Below are 14,248 nucleotides of genomic sequence, written 5' to 3'. Positions count from 1 at the left end.
TAGTGTGGAGGGGGGTGCTCTCTTCCACCTAAAAATAGAGTCAACTTCCAAATCTTGCAGGTATTGACATACTCTATGATCCATTTCATATCCTGAGTTGACACTAAGGATGATTCGAATCTCATAGGTCTTAGTAAGGAGTTTAGATTTCAAAATGTAGAATAGATAAACAAGATTATACTGTACAGCACAGGGAAATACATACAAGATCTTACAGTAGCTCACAGCGAAAAAAAAATGTGACAATGAATATATATATATGTTCATGTATAACTGAAAAATTGTGCTCTACACTGGAATTTGACACAACATTGTAAAATGACTATAACTCAATAAAAAATGTTAAAAAAAAGATTGTGTCATCAGGGCAATAAAAGTCATTAGAAATTACTAAGCAGGAAAAGATGAAATGACATTTTTTAAACACTCCGTTGGGGTTCTACGTGGATTAGTGTGGAGAGGTAAGTGTGAGGATGCGGAGTGAGGAATCTGTGTTAGCAGTCCAGGTGAGAGACGAGGGAAGCAGCAAAGACGGTACAGGATGGACAAATTCAGGATATACTGAAAATAGTTCTAAAGGACCTTTGGAGGGATTAAAAGTGGGATTAGGGAATCAAGAATGAATAGTAGGTTTTTTCACTTAAGTAACTATGTCATGAGACAAAGAAGACTGAGGACAGAAAGGTCAGTGTTACCATGAGTTGTGCTTTGGACATGACAAGTTGGAGGTACCTGTTAACCATCCCTGTGGAGACATGGGAGGTGATCAGAATCGCAGATTGGAGGTCCCAAGCTGAGGAAGTCCAGCAGGAGATTACTGTTTGAAAATCATCAACATATAGATGATACTCACACTTTGAGCCTAGAGTCCTTCATTTATTCACTTATCCAACAAATAGTCACTGAGCACCAAAGATGAACGAGGTACTGTTCTAAGTGTTAGGAGTACAACGTTGAAAAAAATTCAGGTAAAAATCCTTGCCTTTATGTGGCTAACTTTCTCTGAGGGGATACTCTAAAAAGAAAATGTCCAAGGCAAGAAGAGGATCCAGGAACTGATCTCTGGGGCATCCCACCTTGACTGGACGTCAGGACAAGGAGAAGCCCACAGGAATAGAGTGGAAAAGCCACCTGAAGAAGATACACCAGATTGTGGTGTCACAGAAGCCAAGAGAAAAAGTGAATCACCCATTTAAATTCTTTTTTTAACAGCTGTTCAACTTGGTGAATGCCTGCTGAGGTGTGGAGAACGATTAGAAATATAAAATGATCTTTCAATTAGGTGATGAGGAGATTGGGTGTCTCTAAGACTCTGAAATGGAAGACAGAATCTGCATTGAACTAGACTGAGGCACAATTTGGAGGAAGGGCACTAAGTGTGGACTTCTGTTAAGTTTTACTGTCAAGGGAGGTTGAGAAATGGGCAAGTGGTTGAAGGACAAATAGCTACACTTACATGTCACGTCTGAAAGCCCTCACCAGAGTGTATGACACATAGTTAACAGTCAATAAACACTACACATTGTTGTTGATGATAAGTGAGAGTTAAATTTAAAAGTTTGGATTAAAAAATAATTTACGGGCAATGGGATGTCAGTGAAACTGAGAGTTATGGATTTTCCCCTGGAAGTCTTAAAATCAGTTCAGATTATATAAAGGCTGAATTCACAAATAAATAAATATAAATTAACAATAAAGATATATACGTAGTGTTTTCATCTACGAACCTGGCGATTTTTAAAGTCTAATGTTCAATGTCAGTAAAAGTGCAAGGAAATGAATCTTAAACTGAACTGACAGGAATATAACCTTTCTGAAAAGTAAGTTCATATGTATTAAAAACCTTAAAAGTGTGCTTGCTTTTAGTTTTCTTTTTCCCTGAATCTCATTATAGCATATTTAACAGAAGGGAAATAATAGTTAAAGAAACACAAAAGTCAGACACTTCAAAAAAGCAGCTAGAAAGACACAGATTTTCTGTGAGTAGCATCTGATGTGGGACCTTTAGCATAAATTTGGTGAAATACCCATATCCACTCAGACTTTTCTTTTAACGTCCAGGCTGACTGTTGTAAACGTCTCTGCCAGCCTTCAAGACCTCCCCGAGTTTTCCGCAGGTGGGAAGACAGCTGTTCACCTTCTCTGTGGGGTGAGCTTCTAGGAGCACAAACACCTGAGTGCCAATCTCTGGGTTGACTTTGCTTGTTTTCCTTATTTTCTGAAACAGTGCCAGGTTAATGGTCATGTTCATCAGAGAATTTAATGGTTAGGAATCTGTTCTCCCCAAGAGCCCCAGCTCCCTGTCGCCAACCCTGTTCTTAGAGCAGTGCAGATCCAAACTGGGCTGCTTGTGTGGGGCTCAGAGAGTCTTACCAAATCATTTTGATTTGTTTAAAATTTGGTGGCCCTGGAATACGGCTCCCAAGCTGGCTCACTAAGTAAAAGGTGGAATTCCTCAAAAGACCACAAAACCAGTCCAGCGTCTTGGACTGAGATCATTCTGACACCACGGGGATCACTGGTGACCCTATAGAACTAGAATATGCAGACTTTACTGTCTAGGGCTAGGACTCATTTCACAATGCAATGTCCTTTTAATTTCTTCTTGAAACTGAGCTTTTACACCAGCCCATATTATCTTATTTTAGCACTTTACAAGGTTTGAGATGTTTTTATTATTTCATTTGAGCCTGAGAGTAACGTTATCCCCATTTAAGATATTGAGAAACTCAGATTCAGAGACAAAATTCCCTATGTAATAATAAGATTTTGCTTTGCAAGATTTCCTTAACCACTATGAGCATAACCCCCAAATGGGGCACAATATATGGCAGAAAGGCTACAAAGCGTGGGCAAGTATGAGGGTGTTGCGTCAATTTACCTCTGCCCTTTAAAGGCCGCTGGGAATACACGGGCAGGGCTATCTTTGCACTAGCTGCTTCTTACATATGGCCCAAAGCATGCTTCCGGCACCAGTGTCTTTGGAAGAAGTGTGAAAAAACTTCTCTCTGAGTCCAGGAGAGTGGGCTGTTCAAATCCTCCTGGAGACAAAAGAAAGAATTGGTTCCAGTGCCTTTTTCAATCCTAACAGCTTTCAGATGACACATTGGGAGTCATTTATACAGACTTGAATATACCCAAAAGCGTTCCTCGCCAAGCCTTCCCACAGTATACACGAGCCAATGCAGATCACTTTATTTAAAAAGGTTATATGTTATGTAAAACCCACACAACTAGCTGTCTTAGATTTTTCTCTATCCCTACTTGGACTTCTGTGGGGTTTCCTCCATATTTTCCATCTTTAACTATAGACTAACTGATTTATCATCACCCATAAAACAATGTTCATTTTAATAACCCACCCTCCAAAGGTACCAGCCATTGGAAGTTTGGCGCAGCTCATCAATAAAGCTTACTGTTTAGTAGTCACTTCCCCTGCCAATTGACAAGCAAAGTATAAATTCAAAAGGCAACACTCCTGGGAATTTTTTTTTATAGACTACTGAATCAAACCAATATACTGTGCAGCTTATGCCCAAAATGTTGCTTTTTTTCTGATAGAAAACTCTTGAGGTCTTTGAATCTCTCCCTTGACCTGTGGGTCAACTGTATTTAACCTTCTGCTATGGTGGATGCTTCAGCAAAATGTGTTTTCTCAGCAACTAGAAAGTCTGCCTGATTAGATAGATAGATAGATAGATAGATAGATAGATAGATAGATAGATAGATAGATAGATTGATTTAATTTGAGGTGAAGGTAATTAGGTTTATTTGTTTCTTAGTGGAGGTACGGGGGATTGAACCCAGGACCTCATGCATGCTAAGCAGGCACTCTACCACTGAGCTATACCCTCTGCCAGATATGCTTTTAAAGGTAAGGACTCTACTGAGTATGTTCTAGCACCAAAAGGCATGACAAATATATGGGGTGATATACTCGACTGGGGAGACAATGCTGGCCATGTCTAGACCAAATGTCCTACCTCCAAAAAAGCCCTTGGAAGACACTCTCGCCTCCTACCTAAGTTGGGAAATAAGGGTTTATTCCTAATTATCTATTATTTTAGCTACTGTTTTAATTTTACATGATGTCTTTCATTCTGTTGTGGTAAAAAATGGCTTACTTCAAGTTTTTTGTTCATATTTACAATAAGCCATTAGGTAGAAAGCTCTAAATGAGATCTATGTGAATAATGTTTTAAAGATGAGAGGTATTCATTACCATGTTACAGTCCTGACCCATTTCATGAACAAATTTCAGTGAAACAGCAACAAGGGGAAACATGGACAAAACATTCACTGATGGGCACTGGCCACCAATTATCTTCAGCTTCTTTTATTTTCTCTGCCTTGTAATATCATTTTTATTCTTCCTTGATTAAGCCTATAAGATTTTCATTAACATAAATTCTGGTTTAAATAACTCCTGGTTCAATTACTGTTATGTAATTTCAGGCTCTGCTTGTTGGCTGACCTGCAACTTCATGCTTCATATATGCCAGTATAGTTAAAATGCAATTGCTCTGTTTTGAGAACATATAGCAAAACTAGGTCTTTATAAATATTTTAAAACCGTTAAAGAGAAATATATATTCATAACTTTTATTCATAACTTGAGTATAAATTTATATTTTATAGAGTATAATTTAGATTTTATGAATATAAACTAAATTTTATTTATAAATTAAAAGAGTACAGGTTCATATATATATGTGTGTGCATATTTTTTCCTAGATTTTTTTAAATGCACACTTAAGAAAATATGTATATATACTCAATTTCCAGATTTCTTGTTGGAGTCTGCTAGTAAGTGCAATGAGCAATTTCTGCAAATCAGTTTTTTATTATTTATTTGCTAGAAATGAAAACAACATGAAATTATGCTTTAATAGTGGATTGCCAATGCAATTATAAGTTATTTTCCCCAACCATCTCTATTTTTGGTAGATGATTAGTGCCCCGTGGGATCCAGAGACTTCTCTGATCGAGAGCTGTTTGTTTTCTGCACGCTGCAATTACATATTACACATACACCAATGATGAGTAGCCTCATGTGTTGGGATAAATATGTTATTATAAGTTCAAATGCTTAGATACTTTTTCGATGTTTATTTGAGCTGAGCAAAACATAGTGGTTTGAGTTCACAGGGGGCTTACATAAACCTTTTGGGGGAGAATTTCAGCTCACGGGGGTTTGAAAGCAGATGGCATATGCAAGCTATCACACTTCTCCTTGGTGGGAGGAATGGCATTTCTCAGGGTAACAAAATAAGGGAGGGAGGTGCCATGACAAGTCTGTTCTCAGAGTCTCCACCTGGGCTTTCCCCACAAGGCAAAGACACTGAGCATAAGTTGGAAGGATAGCATGGAATCAGAACACTGTGAAACGCTTCTCTCAACACCTTCAGACTGGCCCACCCCCATTCTCCCTTGGGGAGCCTTGGAAACGAGTTGAACCACACTATTGTTCAGAATTGAGGCGGAATTTTGCAGGAATTTGATGAGATTATGTTCAGGAATGTTAGAACCTGGAACTACCCATTACTTGTTCTTACAGTGTGCTACCTGTGGAGCTAGAGGCAAAAAACAATTTCAAAATAGGAATCAAGGGACACTTTTATCATAGTTGGACCAGCACCCAGTTCTCCAATGCACAGAACCCAGGAAAGTTTGGGTCAGAATACATATAAGGAGAGTCCTTCACCTTCCAACCAGCTCCATCTATTCTCCTTCTAAATCTTGGAAGGATCGTTCTGCCCAATGTTATAAGAACTCAAAGCAGTGATCAGTTAACTAAGGTAAGAAGAAAGAGAGACAGACAACCTGGCCCCAAGGAAAACCCTAAACCAGCCTAGTGAATGCACAAAGTTGGGGTGAGTGGGAAGCAGAACAGGGGGAAAAGAAAGGAAGAAGAGAAATAAGAAGAGAAAGGAAGGAAAGGGTGCATGCTTCTCAACCCTCAGTGACCACACTCACTAGCAAATGTGTCTCAGTCAAAATCCTACAATCTGGCAGGAACCATAGCAACGCTTCCCCCTGAGAGGGGAAATAAAGAAAGAAATGGACACAAAGTTGGCCAGAGAAGATGTTTTTGTCCTCTCTTCCCCACCAAACGATTGTGTTTTAAATAACTAGGGACATCTAACCAGATCTCAAGTCATCTCCTTCTAAAAAATACAACTACAGGAGGTGTTTGTGGGACAGAACCTTGCACTCAGATACACTCTAGGACAGGTCTACAATTTGACCACTGAAACCACACAAACACACCAAAGCTGACTCCTTTCATTTTGGTTAAACTGGAAATAAGCTTGTTTGTTAAAGGCTGGGAGGGCAGAGAGATGACTGACACGACTACTCTCTTACCTAGCATGCCCACTCATAATAAATGTATATTTCAAAGGAATTCTTTTCCATCTAGATCTACATGGATCTACTCAGGGTGATACTAAAGCCACACTGCTGCAAAGAAAAAACAAAGGACACTACTATGTTCAAAGAATTTTACTCCAAGATCACTTCATATACACTAAAGCAATCCGGAAGTATAATACCTAACTAGAAAGATAATTTACATCCCTTTATGGCTTACCTTTTCCTAGCAGCTCTTACTCCAGCACTGTGAACTTGTTCTAGTCTTTTGTATCAAATTCCTTCAAAGCCACAAGTGTAACACTGGCACTTATGCTCATAGCTGAAGCTACATCACTTCACTAGTATATCCAGTTTACCTGATGATAATAAATATTATGTGTGTACAGTTACCCTATAAATGAAGAAAATACCATGCTAAATCTTGGAAACATGGGAGGGGTCCTCATTAAATCAATGGACTACTTCCGGAAAGCTGCTTTAAAAAAAAGGTAATACCAACTCCAGTCATTGACATCTACTACTTACAATTTACGCCTAAATTACAACACTACTCAATAGTGAGCATGAGCACTGTTAAATGTGAAGGTTGTATCTGATCAGAACACAAAACACTATTCAGATATATACAGACTCACAGTAAGTTGTTCAGATAGTAGGACCATACCAAGCTTAAAAAGAAAGAGAGAACTTTGGTCTATTATTACAACAGAGTGAAAAGAGAAGGATGGATAATTCCAAAGGTGTTGCAAAGGAAAAATAAACAAGATTTGGTTATCTGGGAAATGGGTAAGTAAAATGAGGAAGATCTCAGAGGTATATGGAAGATCTGAAGACTGTTTAAGCATTAGTCCAGTAATACGACAGTTGTTTTACTCTTCACAGCCACCAGTAGCAACAAGACATTCACAAGGAAGATTTTAGGATTCTTTATTTCAAGGTAGGGGCAGACGAGCTAACTTCTACAGTGGGAGGTAAATCAGAATCTAGGAGAACATTGTGGAAGTTGTGGCTTATGCTTCCAGATGACAATGGGGCAGCTAGAGGATTCATGATCAGGTGGTTCAGTGAAGGCAGACGTGACAATAAGATACAATCGCAGCATTTAAACTCCCTTGGGGTTACAGAAATATTAGGGGGAAATCTGATTTAAAACCTGGGTTTCCTACAGTAAATTTGTGTGGGTTATTGGGCACAGAGCAAAGTATATTTTCCAAATGGAACTTTTGAAACAGAAAAGAGATTGTAGAGAAAAACTAATGAAATCTCATGGAATTCAGTTAATAAAAAGAATTAACAATAATTAAATATGAAATTTAGTTAATAATAATGTATCTAAGTTGGTTCATTAGCTGTGACAAATCTACGATAGTAATGAGGGTGTTAACAATGGAGGATTACACGGGAACTCTCTGTAATATCTTTGAAACGTTTCTAAAACTGTTCTAAAATAAAATGTTTTCTTAAAACAAAAAAAGTAAAATGTGCTTACTAGTATATGCAAATTTAAAACTTTGCCCTATGTGTTTAGTTCAGTTCTTAGCATATATAGTAAATGAGGATTTATGGAGGAATAAATGACCGATATTATTATGGTGGGTAAATGCACAATGTACAAACATTTAAGAGTTTAAGGAAGAGTTTTACATGATAAAAAAGAAGTTTTAGAAAAACTGATTTACTGCCTGTTTGGCAATTGGCTTGGATAAGGTAGTTGAGGCTATAGATTCTGGGAGACCATTAAAAAAATTCTCACCTATCCTTCAGTTTCTACAACTGTAAAACACTGAAATTAAGTTTGCATACATCAATAGGGTTTTTGCGAGGAATAAATGAGTTATTAAAGTTCTAAGAATGGTCCTAGATATTTAGAAATATCCCAATAAGTATTATTTCGTATGACCATCATTTTTATTATCATTGCATTCTTATTATATTGAGCCTTACTGAAGGAAAGAATAACAATGGTATTAACAAAACGGGAATAGAAAAAAATGGTAATTTGGAGGAGAAAATTATCAGCTAAGAAAGAAATACCTAGTAGTGATTTGGCAACACAAGATTAGAAAACCTTTGTAGAAATGATCATTCAAATATGAGAATAAATAAAATCTCCAAGACTGTGGAGAAAGAAGAGAGGCAAGATCTTAGCCTTTAAAAAGTAATCTCAGTGCAAGGGTAGGAAAAGGTTGAGAAACTCATAAAGGAAAAGAAGAAAAAGGAATAGAAAAGAAAAATTAATCAAGCTATTGTATTCTCAGAAGGTAAGAGAATAAGAATTTATAAAAAAGAAATAAAGGGTCAGCCAAATGGAAGACCTCAGAAGACATTAAATAAAATGAGATATAAGAAAAGCAAGAAGATTCACTCCTGACCTGAAACAAATAGTTCAAAGAGAGGGAGAAGCCAAGAATGGTTTTATACTCATCATGTATACTATTTTTATCTGTCTTCCATCCCATGAATATAAGGTGCCCCAAGGCAAGGATGTTGTCTAATTTATTCATTGATGTATGACAAAGCTTGCTACACAGGAGGCATTCAATAATATATGGTGAATTAAGGAATAAAATATTTCTCGAACCACATCAATTATTTTGAAAAGAGTCTATATTGTAATACAACTATTGCATCAGTAAGAAAGTGGCTACTGTCAACAATTATTGGACAAATACTAACTTTCATTAAGAAAAAAAGTGGAACTAGGACCCCAGAATTTCAAACTGGCAACAGCAAATTTGTTTTCCAGGAAAATAATCCAGTAATAAACATCATTAAATAAGTCCAACATTAATTACATTTGGTTTTAATAAAGAGGAATGGACGTATTTCCCAGCACCTCCAAAAAATTATAATTATCCTATATATTCTTCTCACCTTTGCTGCTCACTGTAAAATAAACTTTTGTGACAACTTGGAAGTGAAATTTCTGATTTTTAGAAAAATTTGGAGTCTGGGGTAGTAGAGAACAAAAGAATGCCGAAGTCAAAACTTGTCTGAGGATTAGGTTATCAATACTCTTTATGGTAATAATGAAACATGAAGTCAAATATTTCATAAAAATAGGGGAAAAAAAGAAATAGGATGTAAAATTTCCAAACCACTAGAGATATTTTTAAAAGGAGCAAAGTTTACATGATCATTTCATGTAAGTAAAAAATTAAATGGATATAAATAACAGGAAGTGAAGAAAGCAAAAAAAAAATGATGTTAGAAATAAGATGTATCAGAGGTCACAATAAATATGAATGGACTAAAAAACCACTTTTAAAAGACCAAACGTTCAATTTGAATAAACAAAAAGGAAAATCTATAAATGCTGTTTATTAGGAACATACTTTAAATAAAACGACACAGAAGGATTGAAAAAAGAGAAAAGTGAAAATATATAAAAAATGAACATAAGCAAGCTCGAAAATAATTTATCAGTAAATGTCCTGGCAGAAAATACACAGCACAGTCAGCTTGGATACTTTGAAAAGAGTTTAATAAAAAGAAAGGATGGGTGGGGTTTAGGAAAGCCAGCAGCACTATTTATAGCAGGAAATTCTTACCACCCCTAAATCTCCATGGGTAAAGGGAGGGAACTCTTCCCAGAAGCCAAAGGTTATCAGGAGAGGGCCATCTGACAGGATCTGTGACATTTGCTCAAAACCTAGAGTCACATGACAGCTCCACAAGGAAGAAGCCTGTGGAAGAGCTATCCCAATGTCATTCTCCTACCTCTCTGAGATGTCCTGCCAGTGGTTCCTGTTAGCCTAACCCATCCAGAAGCCAGGGGCAAGGGCACCTCTTGTCATGAGTGGTCCATACAAATCAGCATCCAGAGGCAGAGCAGAACAGAAAAGGATGGAGAATGGATCTGGGTGGAAAGCATAAGATTTTCAGCACAAATGGCCATGAAAGATAAGTAGAATCCAAAATCCAACTTAAAATCATTAAATAAAAAAAAAGTGGGGGTGGCTATTTTGTAAGGTTAAAAACGTCAGAGATACTAGCCAGGATAGCATAGATAGCTATATGCACCAATAAATGTATCAGTGAAATATGGAAGGTAAAAAATATCAACAATATAAGAACAATTTGTTGAAACTCTGATTGTGGAGCAACATAGCTTAAAATTTGATATGACCGGAACTGAATGAGTGATTGACAAATGTGCTTAGTAAACATATACAGACAGCCTTGTACCTAACTGAGAAACATATTTTTTATAAAGACACACAAAAATTTAATCATCTACTAAGAAACAAAATAAGCCTTGGTAATTTCCAGAAGAGTACATTTAGAGAACACATTTTCTTACTATCATTCAATAATATCTCAAACTCACTAAGCACTAATTTTGCATTCTAATTTAATTCACATACTACTATAAGGGAGATGTTATTATCTTCATTTCAGAAATAAAGAAGTTCTAAAACTGAAGGAAAACCATATTAAATTTTAAAATGCTGTGGAGATAGTATCAATATCAACTATATATATTCTTACAGCAGAGTGAACTGACAAAGATAATGAGGGAGGAGAAGACAGCACTGGAAGATAATATATATTATATATATACAGATTATATATGTATATATATGCATATGTGTGGATATATATATATTTCCAGAAAAATGAAACAGAACAGAAGGAAGAACCAAACAAAAAAAGAATTTCTCTAAAGACTCAGTCATTCAAATTGAAAGAGCCCACTTGATACCAGGCAAAACGTAAGGAGAAACATGACTAAACACATCTTGTGAAATTTCCTTTCTATTTTAAAGGTTGCTAACCTTGTTAATCACGTCAAAGCTATGAAAACCTAATAATAACCATAACTATGTCTAACATTTAAACATATGGGAAAGGTCTCAAATGAAAAGAAAACTTAAGAATTCCCTTCTATCCATCCTCTGGGTACTCTCTCTTTTGGGCAAACCCATCCATGCATTGAGATCATGACTTTCTTGAGGTCTCCTTTCAAGCACTGCTATCAGGAGCTATAGACAATCACTTGCGGTCTGTTGCATTTTTATTAGGCATCTATCAAAATGGATTGATGACTTGGATATTCTTTTGAAAATTTATGGTTGGAAACAAATTATAGAATAATGGTTCTGTTTATGTTGGAAAAAAAAAAAACCTGTGCGTGTGTGTGTGTGTGTGTGGGTGTGTGTGTGTGTGTGTAAATAAACAGAATGAAACTGAAAGGACACAAACATGTAGTTAAGAGTGGTTACGGAAGGATATTCAAAATTTTGTGAAGATCCAGACTACTGAGCTGAAGAATAAGTGTAGCCTCATCTAGGATAATAGGTACAGACCCCCATGCTCAGCAATCAGCCAACCTAATTATGCTTAAGTGAAAAAAGTCCAAATGCATAAGCGCCTACATTTGGACCAGGGTAACTTTGTCTGAGGCTGTTTCACTGCATAGATCAATTAAGTGGCAAATATTATTTAAAAATTCACCACATTCTCCAGCCACGTTTCTTAGCTGAAGTTCACTGAAATAGCTTCAGTGATACATAAACGCCTCTTAAAATTTTGAAAATTTTTGTTGCAACATTTTTTCCAGGTCTATACATCTGTGGTTCAATCAGCACTAGCAATTGTTGTGATGTCCTGTGGTTCCTTAAGACAGCCCACTGAGTTGAGAGAGTTGTTATTTCTGAGTTCCCGCAGGTCACATAGTCACCTAGAAAGTGATACATGTAAACACATCTTCTTCACTTTGAACCCATTCATAAAAAATCAGCATTTGCCAGCTACATAGCCTACCTTTTTACGATTTTGTTTTTCAGTTTTGCTATCAATGCATTTACTGTTATCGAATGTCTCACTCACTATTCTATAAATTCCTTCAGGATACGAATAAATATTTTTCCTTGCTGTATCCTTAGTACCTAATATCTACCTACCTGCGTCTGGCATAGAGAAATAGAAAATAAACATTTCATGGGTGGATGAAATGACGACGGATGGCTGGATGGATGGTTGGATGGCAGGCTGGATGGCTATATTCACTTACAACTTTCAGCTTTGTTTCATCAGAAAGAGCTTTGTGTAAAGTTCTAGAGTGGTGCAAACAGCCCTTGCTAAACTTTAGGCATTGTCCTGACTTCACTGTGTTGATATGTTATAATAAGAACATAGTTTTTAAGTCTCCCACCCCCACACACAAAAAAAGGTTAATACAAGTGATTAACAAGTAAACTCACCTATGAAAAATACAGTAATTTCCATCTTCTGTTCAACTATTTTCATTGATTCTTGCAATTTCCCTTTTCTCAATTCTCCAAAAGATTATTACTCAATCTTTTCTAACAAGGGTCATCAAACAATACCAAGATTTTAATAGAAAGTGTTCTAAAATATATTTTTAAACTCTCCTAATCAACATTTCCATTAAGAGACAGAGCCTGCAATAATGTGTCTCTATTTGACCACTTCAAGACTGACAATCTCCGTAAAGTGATAGAGAAAATCCTCCTCTAAAGCCGTCACTCTCGAGAAGCCTTTGCCAAAAATCTAAAGTCATTTTTACTTTATTTCTGTATTATCAGCCCAGCTGCAGGTTAATCATCCTATGACAGCTGTTGCTCACTGAATTAAACCAAAATGACACTAGTGAACAAATTTGAGCAAGCAAACCATATATATCCCAAAATGGAACAGATTCTCTTCATTGTGTTCTCAAACTTAGAAAAACGGGGGATAGGAGAGCAGTTATGTAAAAAATTTTCACATAAAAAAATCCACTTCTGGCCATTTTCCTGTTTTGCTTTGGTCACATGGTTTTTAAATTGCCATTAAAAACCAGTAAAGGAATAATAAGAAGGAAAATCTGAATCTAAACTCAGACCTGTGAAATTAGGCTCACTGTCTGTTGAATACACCCTACACCTGTTACATTTTGCCACTGGAACTGGATAAGCATTGTAACTAAATGGATTATGCTGCATTTTACTAGAAACAAATTACCCAATACTACCATTTATGAGTTAAGATTTCCTGTAAGAAAATAGTGCGGCAAAAAAAGAAGGATTATTTCGTATCTTTGAAGGGTGTTTTATCACACTGTGCAATTGGGTGCAATTTAACACCTAAACTGCTTAAAGTGCAAATGATATCAACTAGTCCACCCTAAGGGCCTGGTAATAGTCCTGTGTTTGTGCGGCTAGAGCTGGTTTTGTCAGCACTTCCATTATAAGCCTGGTCTTTCAGGATTTTTTCCCACTCAACCATGAAAATTTGCTGTAGTTTACAACTTGGCATAGCAGGTTTTAGCTTAACAGCTCCTATTTTTCTTCCAGCTATTTTGTCCCAAAAGAAGTCAGCTGGCCAACTCTTTGGTAAAGAAAGGAAGAAAAAGAAGGATTTATGCTATAAATTATAGGAAATCAATTTCAAATTAATAGTTAACTCATCAAGAATTTTATCTAACCTCATTGCAGCACCGTCCAGAGAGTTTTGCCCCTACAGTCCCATCTCCATGAGAGGATCCTAAAATATCTGGGGACAATAATCATTCCCCTCCAATGTAACTGCTGGCCTGGCAAATTGTCCTCAGTCCATATACACTGGGACGAGAATGGGGAAATAAGAAACTGTTTCATAAATGGTCAGAGAAATTTCAGAAGGGTGATTATGGATAAATAGGAGCAGGGGACATTATAATTGCACCTAGTTAGTTGCTTTCTAGAAACACATATACTCACAGAAGAAAGCATGTGGAGCCTAAGGCCACTGAAACCAGGGTGTCCAGACATGGATGTTCCAACTTTTATGACCTCTCTCACTCCTCCTATGGACAAAGACCATCCTCCCAAGTGCCTTTCTGGAGAAATTCTCCCCACTTCTCACAAGAAATAGTTTTTCATCCCCA

General features: G+C 36.7%; 1 long non-coding RNA gene across 1 annotated transcript in view; it reads right to left on the bottom strand.

Moving 5' to 3' along the window:
- LOC123619138 (uncharacterized) overlaps nucleotides 1–14,248 on the bottom strand; it is an 85,952-nt gene that overhangs the window by 32,149 nt on the left and 39,555 nt on the right. The window contains exons 9-10 of the long non-coding RNA XR_012507564.1: nucleotides 2,882–3,041; nucleotides 733–817 (exon numbers count right to left, since the gene is read on the bottom strand). This is a non-coding gene — a long non-coding RNA (uncharacterized LOC123619138). The remainder of the gene's footprint in view (nucleotides 1–732; nucleotides 818–2,881; nucleotides 3,042–14,248) is intronic.

This window comes from Camelus bactrianus, chromosome 6 (assembly GCF_048773025.1).
Source record: "Camelus bactrianus isolate YW-2024 breed Bactrian camel chromosome 6, ASM4877302v1, whole genome shotgun sequence".
Lineage (NCBI taxonomy): Eukaryota > Metazoa > Chordata > Mammalia > Artiodactyla > Camelidae > Camelus > Camelus bactrianus.
Note: the sequence above shows the minus strand (reverse complement) of the source record. Positions and strands in the feature narration are given on the sequence as shown.